The sequence below is a fragment of the Lynx rufus genome, unplaced genomic scaffold, assembly GCF_022079265.1.
Source record: "Lynx rufus isolate CCGP_SWC_20201006 ecotype Redwood Valley unplaced genomic scaffold, mLynRuf1.p SCAF_4, whole genome shotgun sequence".
NCBI classification, from domain to species: domain Eukaryota; kingdom Metazoa; phylum Chordata; class Mammalia; order Carnivora; family Felidae; genus Lynx; species Lynx rufus.
The window spans coordinates 70,202,355-70,210,128 of NW_025814856.1; positions in this window are offsets into that span (position 1 = coordinate 70,202,355).

Sequence of the window (7,774 nt, forward strand, 5' to 3'; positions counted from 1 at the left end):
GACTTTCTACTCAAGCAGATAGAATGCCCATGATATTCATATTGCCAGGGAAATAACATAAGACTAGAAGAAGTTACCATCATGTGAGTCAGCCCTACCCTTGCCAATTCTTTTCCTGACAGATGGACAGATAAAAGATCCCAAACTGTGTCTGTAGATTAACATTCTAAAATTTAGTCACTTGTAGGAATATAATATTAACACTCATTTGAAAAGATTTGGCTTATGGGACCCCAACTGACTTCATCCAGAAGGAGCTTAGTCATTTGAGACACCCACACGAGGTACTTTCTTTCCATTCCTTCCCTCTGTCCTTTTTTTTTCTTCTTCAAGTTTTTATTTAAATTCCAGTTAGTTAACACACAGTGTAATATCAGTTTCAGGTGTAGAATTCAGTGATTTTTCACCTACACACAACACCCAGTGCTCATCATTTCCTTTCATCTTTTTTTTTGTCTTTTTCTCTTCTTCTTTCCCTCACTCTCTCACCCCTTCTTCCCTCTTTTCCTCCCTCCCTCATCCCTCTCTCCCTTCCTCCCTCCCTTCTGTTCCTTCCTTTGCAATAGATGTTTTATTGTCTTACTTGTATAGCCTTATATATAAATTGTCAATCAAGATATTATTCTAGAAAGGAATAAAAGAAAAGTAAATGTAATTTTTAAACTCTCATTATATCCAAAGTTCTCTCAATCAAAATTAGAATCTTTAAAATACCCAGTTCAGCAAAGAAACTATAATTATGTCATTTTTCATGAAGATGTTTTCTCTTTTAAGCCAAGAACTATCCAGCAAGAGAGTTCCTAAATGTAAATCAGCAATAAAGAACATTCTCTTTGGGGTGCCTGTGTGACTCAGTCTGTTAAGCTCAGGTCATGATCTAAGGTTTGTGAGTTCAAGCCCGCCCTACCCACCCAACCTGCGTTGGGCTCTGTGCTGAGCACAGGGCCTGCTTGGGATACTCTCTCTCCCTCTGTCTCTGTCCCTCCCCTTCTTTCGTGAGAACGCTCTCTCTCAAAAAATAAATAAATAAATAAATAAATAAATAAATAAATAAATAAATAATAAAATAGAAATAAATTTTAAAAACCAACAACATTCTCATCTCTTCTTTGTTACACAAGTCTTCGAACATGCCCTGTGGTCAAGGTGCCACTCTCTGCACTTACACAGATCTATGCTAATTCCTGGAGCTGATTATTGGGGACAACAAAGAAGGAATAGGCTGAAGGGTCAGAGAAGGTGAAAGAGATTCAGATACACCAAAGAACCTAAGCACAAAGCAGGTAGGAGTGTAAGAAAACATCCTGTGAATTTAATACCATATGCAATCCATGCTTTCCACAGCAACACAAGATGTAGACAGCCCAATAAGGGCATGCCTAGTAATTTCATGATTAACAACAAAGATGTTATTTAGTTCCAAGGCTTCAACTCATAATTTTACTGGCATCCTCAAGTGCTTCATACCCTCTTTTTCCCTGACAGGACCCCAGGGGCTCCTAGACGTGGCCACAGCACAGCACAGCTCTTCAGGGTGCTAAACACATCCTCAGTTCTGCTCCAGGGACGTTTCAAAGACAACAGTGTGAATGGCCCCACCCAAAGTTGGACAATGCAGTGCTACTGTCACATGATCGTGTTGGTGGCCATTAATATATTCTTTTTTTATTTTTAAGTTTATTTATTTTGAGAGAGGGAGAGACAGACAGAGAGAGAGAGAGAAAAAGTATGAGCAGGGGGAAAGACAGACAGACACAGAGAGAGAGAGAGAGAGAGAGAGAGAGAGAGAGAGAGAATGAGCAGGGGGAAAGACAGACAGACACACACACAGAGAGAGAGAGAGAGAAGGAGAATCCCAGGCAGGCTCTGCACTGCCAATGCGGGGCTCAAACTCCCGAACTGTGAGATCATGACTTGAGCCGAAACCAAGAGTCAGACGCTTAACCAATTGAGCCACATTAATATCTTCTTGTTATTTTTTTCTTCAAAAGCAAACAGAGGGGGGCGCCTGGGTGGCACAGTCGGTTAAGCGTCCGACTTCAGCCAGGTCACGATCTCGCAGTCCGTGAGTTCGAGCCCCGCGTCGGGCTCTGGGCTGATGGCTCAGAGCCTGGAGCCTGTTTCCGATTCTGTGTCTCCCTCTCTCTCTGCCCCTCCCCCGTTCATGCTCTGTCTCTCTCTGTCCCAAAAATAAATAAACGTTGAAAAAAAAAATTTAAAAGCAAACAGAAACAACTAAATGTCTAATAGTGGACTGGTAAAATAAATTCTGTATAAAATCTTGCTATAGAATCATATTTAAGAGGAATTCTGGCTGCTACAAGGGAATGATTTTGCCAGACTGTAACTCTTTAACTATTATAAAATCTGAACAAAAAAACTTAAAAAGACAAAAGTGTACAGGCTCTGGAATATGACGCAAAGCAGGCAGAAACTGGAGTGCAATCGTTCTTTGAAAATCAGAAAGCCCATTAAGCAAGAGATTTGCAGTTATGCAGCTTCTGGCCTGAAGGTTCTCCTCAGTCCGCAGGCAGTTCAAGGCAGCCAAAAGCCTCAGCCTTACTTGCTTAAAATGTCAGATGACAAAATTCGGGGGCTGGCAGAGCCAGCAGATAGAAAGCTAAGGAAGAAATCCTAGACAAGATGGAGACATAGAGGGGATAAACCCCCAAATCTGATTGTAAATTCTGCCCATTTCTTGGCTGATTTGCTACGCTACACGTGCATGGGGAGACTCCAGGGAACCCGGCAAAAAAGTAACAGCTGAAAATGAAAATAATAGAGATTTCGGCTGCTGTTCCCAGCAGAGGAAAGAGTTTGATTTTTTTCTAATTATATTTATTAATATTTTAAGACATACGTTAAAGATGAACACCGTATTGTGTTTATAACATATATAGATGATATAAACATGTTAACAATAACACAAATTATAGGGTGATGTAACTGAACCATATACCTTTTGTTTGTTGTTGTTTTATTTTATGGTGGAAAAAAAAACACCTAACAAGATCTACCCTCTTGACCAAATTTTAAGTGCACAATATGTTACTGTTGACTATAGGTGCAAAGCGGTACAGCAGATCTCCAAAACTTATTCATTTTGCTTGACTACAACGTTATGCCTGTTGGTTAGTAAGTCCCATTTCCCTCTTCCCTCAGTCCCTGGCAACCACCATTCCACTTTTTGATTCTACAAATTTGACTATTTTATTCAAGTTCTTAGTCCATTTTTTAATCAGGTTATTAGTTTTTTCCTACTGAGTTGTAGGAGTTCCTTGTGTATTTTGGCGATTAACCCCTTATCAGATACACGATTTGCAAATATTTTCTCCCATTCCATAAACTGCCTTTTTTACTCTGCTGATTTTTTCTTTTGCTGTACAGAAGCTTTTTAGTTTGATATAGCCCTAGTTGCTTATGTTTGGTTTTGTTACCTTGGTTTTTGGTGTCACACTGGTGAAACCATTGCCAAGATCAATGTCATGAAGGTTTTTCCGTGTTTTAGGAGTTTCACAGTTTGGGGTCTTATGTTTAAGTCTTTGATCATTTTGAGTTGATTTTTGTGTGTGGTGGGAGACAAGGATCTAATTTTGTTCTTTTGCATGTAGATATCATTTTCCACCACCATTTCTGGAAGAGAAATTGTGTATTCTTGTGTATTCTTGGCACCCCTGTTGAAGATCAGTTAACTGCATGTATTGTCTGTGACAGAGTCACATGACATTCCTCCTCTACTAACCTTATTTCTGAGGTTGGAGAAGGCATACCTTAGCCCTGGGAAGATGACAGGGCCACTATTTACATAAATCACCCCAAATATATCAGCCTCATTCTTGTGGCCTGATCACTCTCCAGGCCACTCTCTTAGAATCTGGGTCAGGCATGGAGACCCTAGGAAAACCCCAGAGATAGTACTCCTGGAGCTCCTGGCGTATCTGGTTTGTACCCTGCCAGGGCAAGTGCTCTGAAGGAAAGACATGGGAAGAGGCCCTTGTGTGTTTTTTCAGGGCTTGGGGCTCCCTACCCTGATGGCACTGCCAGACTTCCCCAATCCTAGGATAAAAGAGGAACTTAGAGAATTCTGAGGAAGGGCCTAGGGAGGTATTATGTTATCTCTGTCTTTTCTCTTTATCTTTTTCCCTCTCTTCCTCTGGTCACCATGCCAGGTCTCATGGGGGCCATATCAGAGCCCACTTGAATGATGCCATGCAATACCCACTCCCAGAGCCCTCTTTCTGTACAACAACCAATAGTAAATCTGTGTCCCAACATGGAGCCCAGGTGTCTTGAGTCTCTCTACCTCACATAGTGCAAGTTAGAACAGTCCTTTCTTTCACCTATATTTTTTAGAGAGTAGAATCAGAGCTGCTCTCCAGCACTTGGCTATCAGTCTCTCCATTGTTTTTTTGTGTATAACAGCTTTATTGAGATGCAATTCATTTATCATATAATTACAATTTGCTGGGATTTAGTATATCACAAAGTTTTGCAACTATCACCACAACCAACTTTAGAACATTTTCAACACCACACAAAGAAACCTCATACCTCCTAATCATCACTTCCCAATCTCCATTCTCCTAAACCCCACACAACCACTAGTCTATTTTCTGTCTTTATAGATTAGTCTATTCTGGGCAGTTCAAATAAATGGAATCGTACAATGCGTAGGGTAGGAGGGGAATCTTTCCATGTCATTATTTGCTTAGGAAGTCAGAGAGTTAACTAGTCAGTCAACTCTTTCTTCATAAATGAAGGGTAGTGGGGGGTGGGGGGGTTGATGGGGGGACACTGTCCTAAATGAAGTTCAGCTTGCAATCAGGAGAGGCCTGTTTCTTGCATGGAGAAGAGCTCAGGAAATAATCAACTAGATGGAGGCAGAGCAACCATCTGAGTATAGAAGATATCTTATAGTTTACTCATTTCCAAAAAATACCGTATTTTTTCCCAGAAAGACCTTATCTCTGCAATTGCTCTGAGTACCGTGGGGCAGATCCCCCTAGCTTATGAATAAGGTCACATGAATAGGTCACTGGCTCATTACCTGCAAATTGATCCCCACCGGAACATATGGGAGTCTTCATGGTACATCTCCTATGTTCATGAATAATTCTGCTCCCTGGGTGCTGCCTCTATTTTGCACTATCTCTGCTGTCTGACAGGCTGTGCCTGGTCTGTAGTAAGAAGGGGGAAATGCACAGGCTCCACAAAACCCATCTTTCCTTCCGTGTGCCTTTCTCTTTTCCTACCACCCATCGCAGGTTGAGCTGAGGACAAGCTCCAATCCCACATTGTTCTCAGAATCACACCATGCCTGCACACAACTGAGGCTTTGTTCCTGGGCCAGATGGTTATATCAGGCTCCCAGGGCATAAAGAGAAGACCAACTCTTGTAAATAGCCTGGTTTGGGGGCTGCCCACAAGTCCCCAGACCTTCTCAGAGATATCTGAACCCCAGCAGTGAGATCCCTGCTGTACCTTTAATTTCCTGAGTAAATACCTATGTCTCTTATATTCTGGGGTGCTCAAGATGAGCTTGTCCCTGAGCATGCTGCTCTCAGTGTGGCCTTTCTCCTAAGGCCAGGTTCCAGAAGCACAGCTGAGGAATGGTTTCAACAAGAGACTAGGGTGGAGACGGCAATGTTACCACAACCTTGGGTCTAAATCTCCCATATGAAGTCCAGTTACTAGCTTTTCATAAGCACAGTGTTGGTGTTGCTGTTGTTGTTTTAATTTTTTTAATGTGTATTTATTTTTGAGAGAGACAGAGACAGAGCGTGAGCAGGGGTGGGGCAGAGAGAGAGGGAGACACGGAATCTGAAGCAGGCTCCAAGCTCTGAGCTGCCAGCACAGAGCCCGATGCGGGGCTCAAACTCACAGGAAGTGAGTGAGATCATGACCTGAGCTGAAGTCAGATGCTTAACCGACTGAGCCACCCAGGTGCCCCCATGAGCACAGTGTTTTAAGTTCAGCTCCTCCTTCCACCTTAGGTCTTGACCTCATGTTCCTCAGGAGCCTGTGTGAGGTGTGGTGCCCAGACTGAGTCCTGCAGTGATTCCTCAGCAATGCTTCTTGCTCCCTTCCTAACCTTCCCTGTGATCTAACCAATTTCTGAGTTCCTTTTTGCCTTGCTGTCTATCCCTTAGTCTGGAACAAGTTAAGCCCTTAGGGCTTAGGTTCCTAAGCCTAGAAACCAAACTAGATATTTTGGACAGTCATGATAGATTTTGATCCTACCGAGGAAAGGAGTATGGAAGAGTATGGAACTGTCTGTTTTGACTCAGAGATTTCCAAGGATGACCACGCCCTCCTCTGGTAAGAACCTTTTTAACAGTCCCCACCAAGTCTGAGGAGAACAGTGGCCCTGTGCTTGGCCACCAGGGGCCGTGCCACAGATACCCCACGCTGACAGCTGTCACAGGGACAAAAACAGCAAAAGATGCTCTCCAATGTGCCATCTTTTCTTCCCGGGAATGCCTACAGAACCCAAACTTGGTAAAAATCAAAAATGCTTTTGGATTCTACAACGATAAGCATAAAAAGTGTAAACATAGCATCCCACTTACATTCTGAATTCCAGCAGAAGCCTTAAATCTCTTGAAATATCCATGACTAGGCACAACATTCGGGCATCTTCTAACTCTCCTTTGGCATGTTTGAAGAGATGCCTAGCCTTTCTTTGATCATCACCTTTCAGTCATAAATTGAGTCCCACAAAGCAAGAAAGTATATGGATGATGTCAAAATATGGGAGCTGTCACAGGGAGGCCTAGTAAAAAAAGACAACAGGAAATAGGAAACATTAGCGGGTGATGTAAGTGCTCTCGGCCAGGCACACTTTGCAGCATTCATCTACATGTTGGACTGCTATGAACTTTCCGTATCTCTGAAATTAAATATCCCTAATGGAACAGCTTGCTGAAGGCAGCAGCTCTTACACTGTAGTTCTCAGGGGATGCCTGGGTGGCTCAGTTGGTTAAGCATCTGACTTTGGCTTGGGCCATGATCTCACTCTTCATGGGTTCGAGCCCCATGTCAGGCTCTGTGCTGGCAGCTCAGAGCCTGGGACCTGCTTTGGATTCTGTGTCTCCCTCTCTCACTCATGCTCTCTTTCTCTTTCTCTCAAAAATAAATAATAAACATTTAAAAATTTGAAAAAAAATTGTTGGTCTCAGAATCCCTTTACACTCTTAAAATTTATTGAGAATCCCAAAGAATTTTTGTATGGACGATATCTATTAATAGGTACCAATTTAGAAATTAATCCTGAACATTTTTAATTCTTTATTAGCTTGGCAACATAATACATGACATACTATAGGTTAATGTAGGCAACACATTTTTATGAAAGGTAACTACTTTCAAAACCAAAATAATATACACGAGGGAAGTGGCCTCATTTTACATTTTTACAAATTTCTTTACACCTAAGAGAGATTAACTGAACTCTCATACTTGCTTCTCTATTAAATCTGCTATGATGTCTTATATCACGTTGCCTCTAGAAAACCCCATTGTACACTCAGGAGAAAATGTTAGTGAAAAAGGCGAATAATAGAAGAGAGTTCTTCTTGCTGGATTCCACTGTCTACCTAAGTGCTCAGGGCGCTCAGTGTTCGGTCACACACCTTGCAAGCGATGAGTCTGACTCGCAGAGTACCAGCTGGATGGGTTTCAGCAGTCCCCGTTGCTGCTCAGACAGCTGCCATGGTTTACCCAGTTTACAAAAGATTTTATGTTCAAGATCATCGCAGCAAAGCCACTGCACACC